The sequence below is a fragment of the Lampetra fluviatilis genome, chromosome 2, assembly GCF_964198595.1.
Source record: "Lampetra fluviatilis chromosome 2, kcLamFluv1.1, whole genome shotgun sequence".
Lineage (NCBI taxonomy): Eukaryota > Metazoa > Chordata > Hyperoartia > Petromyzontiformes > Petromyzontidae > Lampetra > Lampetra fluviatilis.
Genome location: NC_136276.1, coordinates 18102422 through 18117932, shown reverse-complemented (window position 1 = coordinate 18117932; position 15511 = coordinate 18102422). Strand labels below are relative to the sequence as shown.

Here is a 15511-nt window from a genome sequence, read left to right as displayed (position 1 = left end):
CCCGAAGATGTGTGGACATTTTTCCTCCTTCATGTGCATAATCAGGATGAGTTTTCCACTGTTTCAGATTGATTAATTTTATCCGTACGTAAACACAAATATTTTCACGGATTATAGGAATATCAAAAAGTGTATCGGGTGGCTAAAAATTATATCACTGAATTGTAAAATCAGGTGTTCTTTGCTGAAAAATCTAACAAAAAGTATACTCCACATTTTTATTATGGTAATTGGAATGGCTCTCAAAAGTGTTTAGCTTCACAATTCGGCCATGCGTGTGAGATGGGTGGGAAACCTCACTGCAAGTCCAGGATATAGCCAGTTCCAGTGGCTTGTGTACATTTACATTTGGCACTGAATGTAATGGTACGCATACTGGCTCCGGGACAAAATCCATTGTTCCTCCACACCCTTGTGTGAACTGAAGTTTGTTTAAAGTTGCAGTTTATAGTCAGCACATTGGTGCTGTTTAAAAAACGAAAATGCACGTGGTTGAATTTTCTTATATTGTCCTAACTCAAAGCAATGTCTTTTTTTACAAAAAATAACTTTTCATTTTACCAGGAAAGGCCCACTGAGCTATATAGCTATTTTTCAGAAGCAACCTGGCGGCAAATGATAGCACAACGAAGTGGCTTATCAATTGGAAATGTATAGCAGCCAAATACTTTAAATAATCCACGTGACCACGGGGAGGACATGCAAACTCCAAATATACAAACGTCCAGGTCACGACCTCCTGTACACCAGGTGAAGTAGTTAACTCCACGAATGTAAAATAATAATAAAAACTACATGAATAAATGAAACATCGCGATGCGCAACGCTCGATATATAATATATAGTATCGTAGATTAGTAAACACTGTTTATGTATTCATGTATTCATTTCTTATCTTCCATGTTTAGCTTTCTGTGTAAAATAATTGTAAAAAATCCAAAGTTCGTTCAACGGAAACTTTATCAATTATCGATGTATTACTGTACTTCCAAAGATAATAAAATGAATGCATTTACATTCTTAAAACAAATACTGTATCAATAGATATAATGTAAAAATTAAAATTCATGAATATGAGATGAATCTTTAAAATGGTTAAAATGTGATCATGTGGGTGTGCATGCTCAACTCCCACCAGGCCATTCATTAACGTCTCACAGTCACCCTTTTTGCATGAGAGAAAATTGGCGGTCACAATTTAATTTACTTAAATAAGTGGCCTTTTTTCTTTATTGGACTGAAAAAATGAAGTCTTTCAAAAATTGTCTTTTAAATCTTAATTAGTCACAGACAGACTATTTTGCAAAGTAGTTTTGGCAAATTAATGGGTTTCTTTTCTTCAACGTATACACGATGGAACCCAGTTCATAATGATGTTCTTTGCCACTGTACCTGGCACCCCGAAACATCTTAAGATACCTAAGTAATTCACATTTTGTGCCTCATATCCTCTCGTGGTCTTTGATTTGCAATGACGATTCATGAGAATGAAGTGTGTAATTCATGATTCACCCCTCCTATCACCAAACGCTTATGACTAAGTCATTTAGAATGTGCCCGATCCCATCAGACCGCAGAAACGAAGCATGGTTGAGCATGAATAGACCGCAGTGCACACACAGGTTGTCATAGGACTGCAGGGTAACAGTGAGTAAGGTAGCAGAGAGCAGTGCAGCTACATCTAATGTTGGACTGCACTTCTGTTCTCGCATCTATGTTCCCTGCATTCAATCCAGATGGACAAATTTAGTGAACTATCATTAAAAAAAGAACCCGCATGGGGAGGGGAGGCCCTCATCCAGCAGTGGAATGACCAAAGCGCTGTGCGTGTACTGACACAATTGTCGTGATTCAAGGCCACGACTCAAATCAAACCAATTATTTTTTTTATTTTTTTTTTGTCCATCTCCTTTGTATTTTTTTAAATCTCATTTGCTCTTAGTTGTAACAGCTTAAATTTTTTTCAGATGTGATCAACTCCTACCAGACATGGGGTTCAGGGAAAACTTTCTCCGGTTCTGCCAAATAGCATAAAACTTGGAGACTTCAGCAACATGTTTGTCTGTCATTCAACGACTGGAGGTTCCACCCGGATGCATGCTGCTGACTCTACTTCGTCTTTGTTGGTTCCTCTATTCTCTGTGTTTCGCTGAGAAATATGATGTTTACACGTTAAAGCACTATTTGCTGACCTTTTAGTTAAATTTAGACCTCAAACTACAATGTGCACAGTGTTTTGCTTTGCATTTCACGTGCAATACATGCAGTTTCATCGTCTAAAATATAACAATTTACAATGAAATATTGCACATTGCATTCATCTTCTATAGTTCGATGTACATTTAAGCACGATATAAGTCAGTGCTATAATACTAATGGTTAGGTCGTTTTAAAATTTATCTTTACAGCCATCGGAAAAAATTGAAATGTTGGAGAGATTTCAGTCTATAAAAGCCAGGACAACATTTCCAAAGTATGCGAAAATAAAATAAATAAAACATATGGTCTGACATCATAGGGAATTCATGTTACAGAACTCCTTTTCACTTATCAATTACCCTCTGATCTTTGACTCCTGTTATCCACAGGAGCTCCAGCGTCTAATAAACTCCTATTGGAGACCATATTCTTCCTATTATCCACGATTATCCTGGTTTTTTTCATCCTGCATTGTGGAACGGCTTCCTATTATGCGCAAGAGGAGCCATGTGAACAAATTAATTAAATTATCTGATTTCCCCCCCCTTCACAGATTAGTAGAGTACATTTTCAGATAAGATTACGGATAATAGGATCTGTGATAGCCATCCTCCACATCACCGTGGTTAACAGGAGCTCTCTTGCACACATATTTAAATGTGGGCTTGTCAGCAAATGTTCATGAACATATATATTATGTACACCTATTCTTTGGTTATTTCGGTAAAGTCACATAGATAGAAAAATTATAATAATAATAAAAACCACGACGTTTCGATCGCAACACAAGCGGTCGTCATCAGGAAAACGGGGTTAGCCTCTAAAGGCAAACTGTTTATAAAGGTTTAAGATGGAAGTAGTTCAAGTGTCAGCAGGTAATGTTAATGTAAGTGACGGTAGTAGTCGTGGGCAACGACAGTGCTGGTGCTGGGTTCCACCATTGAAAGGGCTGCCAGGTTGAGGTTTAACGTGGGCGTAGCTCAGGTGCAGCAGCATGGCGAGGCAGCTAATGTTTATATAAGTGATGGTAGTAGTCGTGGGCAACGACAGTGCTGGTGCTGGGTTCCAACATTGAAAGGGCTGCCAGGTAGAGGTTTAACATGGGCGTAGCTCAGGTGCAGCAGCATGGCGGGGCAGCTAATGTTAATGTAAGTGATGGGCAGCGACGGCGCTGGTGGTGGGTTTCCACCAATGAAAGGGCTGCCAGTTAATCATTGCACCTCGCTTTACACACTCACACTGTTGACGGTGGAGGTTGCTGCTAGACGTGATGGTCGTAGTTGGCTGCCAGGTCTAAAATGGAAACATAACGGCCAGATAACGTCCTTCCAGTGATTGCTGAGTTTATACCCATCTTCTCGGTTGAAATTGTGTCTGTGTCTGTATATATGGATGGCTTCATGAACTAATCTTTGCTGATAGCCAGTGGGTTTGCAAAGTACCTTCGTCTTAGAGAAATCAATTTCACGTGAGCCAGCCGTATTAAAATAATGATCAGCTACGGCAGAAGTATTGGTCCTCCCGTGTTTCAAATCTGCCTTATGGTCACGAACACGGTCTGATACATGTCGCTTAGTTTCCCCAATGTAACTGCTACCGCAGATACAGCTTAGTTTGTAGACGCCGGGATATTGCATGTCAGGAATCTTGTCCTTCACAGATTGGATCAGGTCATGAATTTTATGCACTGTGTTAAATCGGACCTGGATCTTATGTTTATTCAAGATTTTGGAAATATGTTTGGTTACCCCTGCTATGTATGACAAGATGATGGTTTTGATTGGATCTTCAGATGGCTCCTTCTTCACGGTTGGGGTGATGGCTTTGCGGATTGTGTAGTCAGAATATCCATTCGCCTTGAAAGCTTGGTGTACGTGTTTGAGTTCACTGGTTAGGTGTTCATGGTCGGAGATACATTAAGCTCTATGGTGTAGAGTTTTGATGAGGGAATTTTTCTGGGATGGATGGTGGTGGGATTCAGGTTTTAGGTAGGCATCAGTATGGGTTGCTTTCCTGTAGACAGAATGGCTCATTGAGCCATCTGGTCTCTTTTTTACGTATACCACACAATAATTTGAAAACAAAATGAATGCAAAAGGCATTTTTTTAAAGGTGAGACATTATTGTTCATGTTTATCTTGAGGATAAACTGCCTCTTGCTAAGGACATTTAGCATTTATGCCACTGGCTCATCGGCCTAAATGTGAGATAAGCGCAATTCCACTGCTCACTTGTGTTTATAGAGACTTTATAATTTTTACTTTTGAACTATGTATTATTTCTGTAATTGTGTTTGAATGAAAATAATTGAAAAAGATCAGTAGAGTAAACTTTTTGTCTAAATGTACTTTGTCAGGCTCACAACAGCTGACATTTTAATTTTTCTACAGTTGTCTAAATTCAGATTGATATACACGAGTGAACATTGACATGATATAGGGAGGCCTTCATCCAGCAGTGGATTGACAAAGGGTTATATATTACACGCCACTAAAAACAAAATATGCCTAAACACTAAGCTACAAAGTCACGAGGGTTTTCCGACTAAAAAGGAGAAAGTGGTCTGAACAAAACAGCATGCAATGTGATGTCATTGATGCAGTCATTCACATCATGGTAATATATAAAGCCCAGTGCTTTGTACAGCCTCATCACAATTAACGACACGGAAATCATTCCTACGGCGTAATCATTTTTGGACAAATCTGCGTGGAATTCTTAAAGTAATTTCAAGAGAATCTCAAGAAACCCTGCAGAATTTGTGATTGGTATTTTAAAACTTAGATCATGGTTTTAATCGAAGTGTTTTAAATTATATATTTTCAGCTATTCATTATAAACAGTGGCGTTATTTTATTTGATGAAGAGTGTATGTATTTAAAACAAAATTATATTCTGTAATTTTCTGCATTGAATCTTAAAGTGGAATTTGTCTTTAACGTATAATTGTTTTTTTTTCTCAGATGAGCGTGCATTTTTGTTCGTAGCCATTATGCACACGTGGATATCGTGGACGCTGATGCTGCTGATGGTGTCGGCAGGGACCTTTGCCGAAGAGGGAGAACCAAGATGCGAGGGGCAGAAGGGGTATCTAGGAATCCATGGCAAACACGGGAAGCGTGGGTCCGACGGCCAGGATGGTGAGTGAAATCTTCCTCTGACCTCGCCAGCAACGCGTTGTGAATTACACCGCCACTATATTCAAAGTTAGACACGAGCAGGTGAATTTGAGCAGTGCTTTATATCGCTGTGCTATTCGTGATACGTGTGAGGCATGTTTAGGTCACGTACAATTCAGTCAAAGAATGAGAGAATTAGTCGATAATTAAACTTTCAGGGCAGAATCACTTCTCACAAGTTGTATCTGACACAGTATTTGTTGCTATTTTTGGTTGTATTATACGGATATTTTATTGATGTACAAAAACATATTTTTTGTTTAACTGCATATGTGAAGATGAAACATTTATTACATGACTACATAGTGGTCGGCACAGGGCAGTGAAGCAAAATCCATAGTTTTTACTGTGTGTCTATGCTCCTGTCATATGTGATCCCCGCCTTCACAAACTCTCACCTTGTGAGTGTGCTGCAAAATGGTCAATTAATCCCCATGACCAGCAACATGTGTGTAGGCCCTCATCCAGCAGTCGATTGGCAAAAGGGCTGTATGTGTACGTTAAAATTGTAACTTTTAACTGTAGCATAATGCTGGAAGAAAAAAATAAGAAATCTATATATACAAATATTAAGATCTAAACCACACAAATTTTGAAAATTAAATAAGTTAAAAAAAACACATGCGTGGGATAAACAAATAGAATATACCAGAAAACCAACCGCGGGCATTTAAATGTGTTTGGTTTTCAGCAACAAATGTGCAGCAAATCTATCGTCTGATAACAATACTGCCTAGTTGGAGTATTTAATCGAGTAAAGCTTGGTGTGAAAATGTGCATTGCTTCTGTATGTTCAGGAGCAGACGGAGCAAAGGGTGAACCTGGAGATCCTGGCGAAGCTGTGAAAGGGAATACAGGTGTGTGAAACCATTCATTAGGTTTGTGCAAAAATTGTACAGCTGTCAGTTTGTGGTCTCAAGTGAACACTGGAACTTAGAAATCTTGAAATGTGAAGCTACAAGTTGCATAAACTTGTAATAGCATATGTGTTTTTTGTTCAGGCCTCCCTGGCATGCAAGGACCCAAAGGACAGAATGGACTCAACGCACCGATGAGTGAGAATGGGCCTCAAGGAAACAAAGGTGTTCAGGGAGCCAGAGGTACAATTCACACTTCCATACCATCCCCTCTGTTCCCTCTCTTTCGACATGCATGCCCACTCCTACTACTACTTATCTAAACCTTCCCTGGGTAGTAATCCACAGGCAATTCATCCCCAGAGACGAGCATAATATTGAACACTTTCTTATTATTATCCTTGGGTCTTTCGATAAAGCCACGTAGATAGATCAAATAAATAAAAAACTATATCACGATGTTTCGATCGCAACACAAGCAATCGTCATCAGGTGAGACATATCGCGGGAGAGCTGCTGAGAATATAAACACTTTGTTTTAGGCGAAGTTTTGGGTTCGAGCAAGTAAAATTACAATGATGAGACTTTGATACACTGTGAATAGGCTTGGCAACCTTCTGAAGTTGTTTGTAAACAGATTCATTTGAGTGGGTTTTTGTAACATGGGGTAACTTTTAACCCATTACTTTTGAAACCTAGACTCACTGTAAGTACAAAACCATTATTACAATGGTAGCCTTGATATATAAAATTTTCAACATGGTGGAATTTATGTATTTAGCACACCAGCACCAACTACTATTGTTTTATCAATCAAGAAAAGTGTCAGCCTGCTTCAAAATGCTACATTTCTATGGCAATGATTAATCTCTCCATATACTGACGATTTTAATTCCCACGAAGTAATATTCATTCTATCTGCCTCAGAGGGATTTAAACTTGTTTCATTGAGATTGCGAGTTGAACACTCTGCTACAGTATTCTCTCCTACATATGAATACAATACATAATGTTAGAGCTTATATTGGGGCTGTGTATACGATATTACACAGTGTAATTTAGATTGAAAGGTATAATAAGTCATTATATAGTGTAGTGTATACCCAGTTACTTAATATTAATAGCTCAGCTTAAGTATATTGAGTACATTGATTATATTGATGTAATTTAAATTACGTTTTTTTCACATCGGTTTATAGTATGGTAGTAGGGTATTTGCAGTTCTTTAGAATTATTAAAAAAAATTCCTTCCTTTGTTACTGCTAATCCTACATAATACACGAGCATAATATGACTTTGAGACACCCCACCGCCTACACATTCCACAAGGAGCGACTAATCCCATATCTGCATTTGTCATCAACATGCTAAATTCCTCTGTTGATATGTAAACTCCTTAGTCAAGGTGCTCTGCTCCTCCCACCCAGCTTAAAATACAGTACGCTGCCAAGCAGTGTTCATTAGGACGCTGTCTTTCCGACAGCTCTGTTCTTCACCTGAGGACGGCTGCTTGCGTTGTGGCCGAAACGTTGTGAAAATTGTATTATGTTTTATTTTTATTATTTTATTATTTCCCTTCTACGTGACTTTACCGAAAGAAGCAAGAAGATGAACCAAGAATATATTCCCTCCTTATTCGCGAGGGATATGTTACTGATATGCTCGTGAATAGCACATTTCACGGATAATCAATGACTATAAATAAATGCATAGGCTAATAAAATGCATGAACATTATCATAATACATAATTTCTTTGCCTCATCACTTTCTCTCTCATCACTTTATCTCATCACTTCATCTCATCACTTTCCCGAATCACATTCTCTCTCATCACTTTATCTATTCACTTTATCTCTCATCAGTTTATCTCTCATCACTTTCTTTATCTCTCTCTCTCGATGCAGTCGTGCGGAGTTCCGGATGCCATTTGCAGAGAGCCAAAAACGCGGATAGCAAATTCGTGAATAACGAGGGAATTCTGGATGAATATCTAAATCTGTGTCTGTCATACAGGAGACCCGGGGCACGTGGGCACAATGGGTGCAAACGGAGACCGAGGACCCAGGGGATACAATGGAAATGATGGGGCAAAGGGCTCCCCATACATGTTGCCGAGATCCGCTTTCTCAGTCAAAACCTCCTACAGAAGAAAGAGCACGGTTGGAATACTTAAACACGACTTGGAAATTGCTAACTTACAAAAGCATTACAATACTCAGACAGGAAAATTCAAATGTGAGCATCCGGGGTATTACTACTTCACGTTCTACCTCTCAGTTTCTGGGAAAAACTTAACAGCCTTTCTGAAACGGAATTCCAGAACCATCCTGACTGTTACTGACGAACTAACAAAAGATTCTGGGGCTGAAAACATGGGTGGGAGCATCGTGCAACATCTGGATAAGGGAGACACGGTTTGGCTCGATATTGATGCCACCAATAATGGCATCTTTGTTGACTATGCCCGAGACAATGTGTTCTCTGGTTTTATATTGAACTTTTACAGCTGAACTACTTAAACTTTCATCTAATTTTGAGAACACACGATGTTCAATTAAATGTCACAAACAATGCTATTAACTACCACACTTTCTGTCAGCTAGATTGCACGTGTAATAAAGAGACGACATGAGACTTTGCAGGCCTTCTCTTACAGTATCCAATAATTAGCCTTTGTCTTCTTCGCAGTCATTGCCACTCTAAATTGCCACTCCGATGCCCGCATCAATAACGTATCTCCCTCGATCCTCCATATGCCATACCATTTTTATTACATCGCAAATGTCTCCTGTGAAATCAAATTTCTATGTAAATAGATATTTTTATATTCGTTTCTTACCCAATGCTGAGATTAAATTACCAACAACGTCTGAATCAACTTTTACTCAATCGCCAGACGTTTATATTCTTGTTACATTTGTATTAAATATTATTAATTTCCCCGACAGAAGTGGTGAGTATGTTACTGATCTGATATTATATCAACGGCAATGTATTGTTGCATGTCTCTTACCCAATCTGCTGTCTGTTTCATTGGTGTATTCCTATTATCTTTACAATTAAAATCCTTGCGAAGTAATACGTGGTATGGAATTATTTGATTTCTGAATCATTAAGTCATCAATGGTTTCAAAATAAAATTATCTGTTCGCAATAAACCGTAACTCTTCTACTTGGTTATCTTATCTATAAATGATGTTGTCTCGTGTGTTTGCTATATTTTTCACATGATCTGCGTCAAACTCACAGTACATTTGTAGGGCTGTAGTGAATGCATTCACATTTGCTGGGAATGGTTTTTGTTTTGTTTCCCCCCCCCCCACCCACCACCACCAGATATGTTTAAGAGGAGAGAGATTGTCTTGGCAACTGACATTTTTAACAACAACAATATGTTTCATGCACCCAGAGGAATGGATGAGTGAACACGAATTCCTGGGACTGTGTGAAACCCAATAAAAGCCACCAGCGTGATCTCCGGATCAGCCATTTTGCATTCTGGCGGACATGTCGCTCCCCAAGAACATTTTCCAAAATGGCTGGACAATCACACCACACTTGAGAACAAATGAGTCTATATTCATGTTTACTTATTATACATCAGCACTGTTTATTTGATTAAGAACACACAATCAGAAGTACAAATGTGTATATATATATTTCATTGATTTAATTTATTAGGAATAACCCTGTGAGCCATGCGGCTCTTGACTCGGGTGCAACCGCAACAAAACAAAAACATGAACAAGACACATCTTAAAGTGGCTACGCGCAACAGAAAAATCCTGGCAAAAACAGCAACAATATACATAAACACTGCGTTGGTGTTTAAATCAAAATCTTTGCATTACATGCAATTTAAATAAAGAATATGTACATTTTACATAAACTTCTTGCACATTACACCAATACAATAAATTATGCGAAGACCCAATGATCAACATAATACGCAAAGTGGTTTACAAGCTACCTTAAATAATTAAATTACGTTAATCCATATACAGTAAAAAATAATGATCCATGTGATGGTGATGTTCATGAAGGATTTCCAGGTCGCCAGGATCACAAAGTCCACCTCTGATGCCTTTGAAGGCGACTGGAAAAAGATAAACAGTCAATTGCACATCCATTAATCGTTTGAAAAATGTAAAATGGTGTTTAAGAGACCATATTTGTCTGGGCAATCGAGTGAACTGTTGAACTATTGAGAGGAATTTACACCATTGGAACCTCATTTGCCAGTAAAAAATAGATGACGCCAAAAGGCGCACCTTTTGGCGTCATCTGGTCCAACCCATGTGAGACTAGGCTCGAAGGAAAGCTGTCTCGGGTGTGGACCAATCAACTTCAAGGACAGTGCATACATTATCAGAGTTATGTTTTTTGTTTGCATTATGACTGCAGGTATTGTGTTCTATGCAAACATGACTCCTTGTAAAAAAGGTGTCAGTTTTGTTGCCAGATAGAAGGGTAAAAAAACAATTATCATATTGAGAGGAAGTTAAACCCGCCACCACCCTAGACAGCCATTGAGTAAGGTTTATCACGTAAACAAAACGTGCCATTTTGTTACTACTTCAGCACACTGGTGTGTTGGAGAGAAAACCCACAATATTTACAATTCGGGTACGACGTTTCGCTGGTGATTACAACCAGCTTCTGTGGCGATTAGCCAGAATTGTGAAGAAGTCTACGGTTTTAGATAGAGGTGAGTAAAGGAGATGTCATCACTGTTAGCCTATCAGGGCCAGAGGGCGGTCAATGTAGTCATATAAATTGCAATGCATCCTGTTAATTTGAGAATATGCAGGACCTATTATTGGTTGGGCTATTCACAGTTAATTAATATACAGTGGAATGCTTTTATATTATTGGTTCTTTCGGTAAAGTCACGTAGAAGGGAAAAAATAAAGTATTACAAATAAAACAAAAACATTCTCACGACGTTTCGATTGCAACACAATCAATCATCATCAGGTGTGAAAACCACAGCAAGAAAATGTGAAAAAAGTTTTATTTTTATTATTTTATTATTTCCCTTCTACGTGACTTTACCGAAAGAACCAAGAACATGAATCCGTGCAGTCACGAAAGCTTTAAATGGAAAGAATGCTTTTATGTTTAGCTTGTCCCACCCCGCACGATCTATATTGATACGCGATCTAACCCAAAACCTTTAGTACGGACTACATTGGTCGCGAACGCATACGTGTTAAACTCTCGGTGTAAACTCACCAGCAATAGATGAGCAGACCGATGGAAATGAGGAGCACCAAACCCAGGACTGTGATCAGGATGGCAGCGAGCACCTTCCAACCTACACCGTTGACACACGGCACATGGCACACAGCTCAAGCATCGAGAACTGCCTAAGACAACCGGAGGCATCCAAAGTCAGCAGGACACTTTGTGCTTCGAAAGGGGAATGTCTCACCTGGTTCAGGCACGTTAGTAGGCGGCGGGGTGCTGCTCAGCTGTGCCGTGGAGCTGCTGGGCTGTGACGTGGAGCTGCTGGGTTGTGACGTAGAGCTGCTGGGTTGTGACGTGGAGCTGATGGGTTGTGAGGTGGAGCTGCTGGGTTGTGACGTGGAGCTGCTGGGTTGTGACGTGGAGCTGCTGGGCTGTGACGTGGAGCTGCTGGGCTGCGACGTGGAGCTGATGGGTTGTGAGGTGGAGCTGATGGTCTGTGAGGTAGAGCTGGAGCTGCTGAGCTGTGAGGTGGAGCTGATGGGCTGTGTGGTGGAGGTGGAGCTGATGGGCTGTGAGGTGGAGCTGGATCTGATCGGCTGTGAGGTGGAGCTGATGCCCTGTGTGGTGGAGGTGAAGCTGATGGGCTGTGAGGTGGAGGTGGAGCTGATGGGCTGTGAGGTGGAGCTTATGCCCTGTGTGATGGAGGTGGAGCTGATGGGCTGTGAGGTGGAGCTCATGGCCTGTGTGGTGGAGGTGGAGCTGATGGGCTGTGAGGTGGAGGTGGAGCTTATGGGCTGTGTGGTGGAGGTGGAGCTGATGGGCTGTGAGGTGGAGCTGAATCTGATCGGCTGTATGGTGGAGGTGGAGCTGATGGGCTGTGAGGTGGAGCTCATGGCCTGTGTGGTGGAGGTGGAGCTGATGCCCTGTATGGTGGAGGTGGACCTGACGGGCTGTGAGGTGGAGCTGATGGCCTGTGAGGTGGAGCTAATGGCCTGTGTGATGGAGGTGGAGCTGATGCCGTGTGTGGTGGAGGTGGAGCTGATGGGCTGTGAGGTGGAGCTAATGGCCTGTGTGATGGAGGTGGAGCTGATGGGCTGTGATGTGGAGGTGGAGCTGATGGGCTGTGAAGTGGATCTGATGGCCTGTGTAATAGAGGTGGAGCTGATGGGCTGTGAGGTGGAGCTGATGCCCTGTGTGGTGGAGGTGGAGCTAATGGGCTGTGAGGTGGAGCTGATGGCCTGTGTGATGGAGGTGGAGCTGATGGGCTGTGAGATGGAGCTAATGGCCTGTGTGGTGGAGGTGGAGCTGATGGGCTGTGAGGTGGAGCTCATGGCCTGTGAGGTGGAGGTGGAGCTGATGGGCTGTGAGGTGGAGCTCATGGACTGTGTGGTGGAGGTGGAGCTGATGGGCTGTGAGGTGGAGCTGATGCCCTGTGTGGTAGAGGTGGAGCTGATTGTCTGTGTGGTGGAGGTGGAGCTGATGGACTGTGAGGTGGAGGTGGATCTAATGGGTTGTGAGGTGGAGCTGATTGCCTGTGTGGTGGAACTGATGGGCTGTGTGGTGGAGGTGGAGCTTATTGCCTGTGTGGTGGAGGTGGAGCTGATGGGCTGTGTGGTGGAGCTGATTGCCTGTGAGGTGGAAGTGGAGCTGATGGGCTGTGTGGTGGAGCTGATTGCCTGTGAGGTGGAAGTGGAGCTGATGGGCTGTGTGGTGGAGGTGGAGCTGATTGCCTGTGTGGTGGAGGTGGAGCTGATGGGCTGTGTGGTGGAGCTGATTGCCTGTGAGGTAGAAGTGGAGCTGATGGGCTGTGTGGTGGAGGTGGAGCTGATTGCCTGTGTGGTGGAGGTGGAGCTGATGGGCTGTGTGGTGGAGCTGATTGCCTGTGAGGTGGAAGTAGAGCTGATGGGCTGTGTGGTGGAGCTGATTGCGTGTGAGGTGGAGCTGATGGCCTGTGTGGTGGAGCTGGTAATGGTGGTGTCGCGGGCTGGAAGATTGACAGAGACAAAAAAAGCAATGTGTGTCAGTTAAGTGTATATATATAAAACTCGATTTACCCACATTCCTGATTTATCACAGGCAATTGCTTACTATACCTACCCACTGCCCTGTACGCAAAAGAACGACAAAACACAAAGAGTCCGTGATCGGTGGTGTGATCAGCACCACAATCCCATAGCTTTGGCTAGCCAGCGGCGATGTTTCGACACTGCACCAGACTGTCACATAAAGACAACTCAAATCAAAAGAGCCATATGATAGGTTTCGTTTGCCACGTTCACATCATGTCAAATGACCAAATCGTTTGGAACGCACTCGATCTTGTCAGATCATGGGAACTAAACCGGGCAGAGCCTGAACGATGCTTGCTTGAGTGACCACCATGGCTGTAATAAGCTGCAGGTCTATGTGGTGGGCAGCACGATACAATCCGCTGCTGTACTGTAAGAAATCCATCCTCCATCGTGTATGCTACTCTCCACCTTCTGAAACCTAAATTGACCGGCGTGGTTAAATCTTGACTTAAAGCTTTCGTGACTGCAGGAATTCAAATGCAGGGGTCACGTAGCTAGATACATATCTATGTGACTTTACCAAAAGACCCAAAGAATTTGACCAGCGTGGTGAAGTATGGTCAAATGACCCCCACAAGCCACAAGGTGCGGGGAGGCCATCATGCAGCAGATAATTGACCAAAGGGCTGTATATGCAAACTGCCTTTTCCGTTTGGTTTGTTGTCCTTCCCCCACACCTCCGATGAGCACGGTTGGCTACGTAACGTACGAAAGAAGTTCAACATACAATGTCGCAAATATGGGTGGCTCTAAATCGGTTATTGGAATTGCAGGGCTACTGCTCTTCACGTGAATAAAACTCGCACATTCGTCAATAATACTGACTTAACAGGTAAACGTATAACATTTTACGACACTTCGGGAGATGACCCTTCTTTATAGCACACAGAGAAGTCACACATACACACCTCTGTTATAGCAGTACCCATCAAACTGCCGAGGCTGCAAGGTGGTGACTTGAAACAGTCCCACATAGCCTCGCGCACAGGTCATGACGCTTGTCACGCGTGGGAGCACGTAGGTGTTGAGCTTGGAAATCCATCCATACCTGCACGAATCCACACAGAGCAGAAGAGAGAACAGCAGAGTTTAATAGCACTCTCACTCGTTTCCAAACCAAACACACGCGTGGATGTGTTAGTGCTCCGGTGTCGACATCGGTGGTTTTTAAAAGTAAATATGAAATGGGCAGCAAAACGTAATTCTGCATCGGCATTCACAAATTCAGGTGGCATCTAAACAGATACAAAATTATAACTAGCACAAAATAAATACGAAACTAGGGAAGGCACTGAACAAAATATTGAATTGAAAGAGATCAGTAACAAAACATATATTAAAACATCTGATACAACAACAACAAATTCGTCTTGACTTAATTCTTTCGTGACTGCAAGCATTTATATTATTTATGTCTTTCGGTAAAGTCACGTAGATAAGTTCAAAGGTTATTTACTTTGAACCTCTCTATCTACGTGACTTTACCGAAATACCCAAATAATATTTTTGTTTCATTTGTGCCAGCTTGGTCGTATTATTGCGAATGCCCTCTTGGGTTGTAAATGTCGGTTTTGGGGCTCTAAGCATGGACTACTATGAAGCCACCGGACAAAATTGTGGTGTTTGCTTTATCATTAATCGGTTTTCATTCCAGCTGACGTTTCACATTCTCGGACAAGACTGTTGAGTCAGAGTCCTCCGCGTTCCACGAAGCTTCGGCATATGTTCATCTCTGTGGGAGTCCTTCAAAGTGGGAGTCCCTCAATGGCACTCCCACCTTCATACCGCCAGTATTGCATAAAACCACGACCCCTGCACGTAAACGTGTGACTCACAATCTAAAGGATTGTGCGTTCACATCCCGCTGAAAGAAGTCGACTTTGCCCTTCATCTCTCTAGATTATTTTTATTTAAGCGCCACTATCTGGGGAACTCAACTGCGATTTCATTATGAATATGGTTTTAATTTTGGCATGACGGGACTTTGACTTGACTTTGAACCTTGTTAAATTA

At 41.8% G+C, this 15511-nt stretch overlaps 1 long non-coding RNA gene across 1 annotated transcript; it reads left to right on the top strand.

Moving 5' to 3' along the window:
* The first annotated feature begins 5263 nt into the window (after positions 1 to 5263).
* LOC144937951 (uncharacterized) lies at positions 5264 to 6472 on the top strand. Its single transcript, XR_013637800.1, has 3 exons — positions 5264 to 5339; positions 6176 to 6235; positions 6380 to 6472. It is a non-coding gene; the product is annotated as an uncharacterized LOC144937951 (long non-coding RNA).
* The last annotated feature ends 9039 nt before the right edge of the window (positions 6473 to 15511 follow it).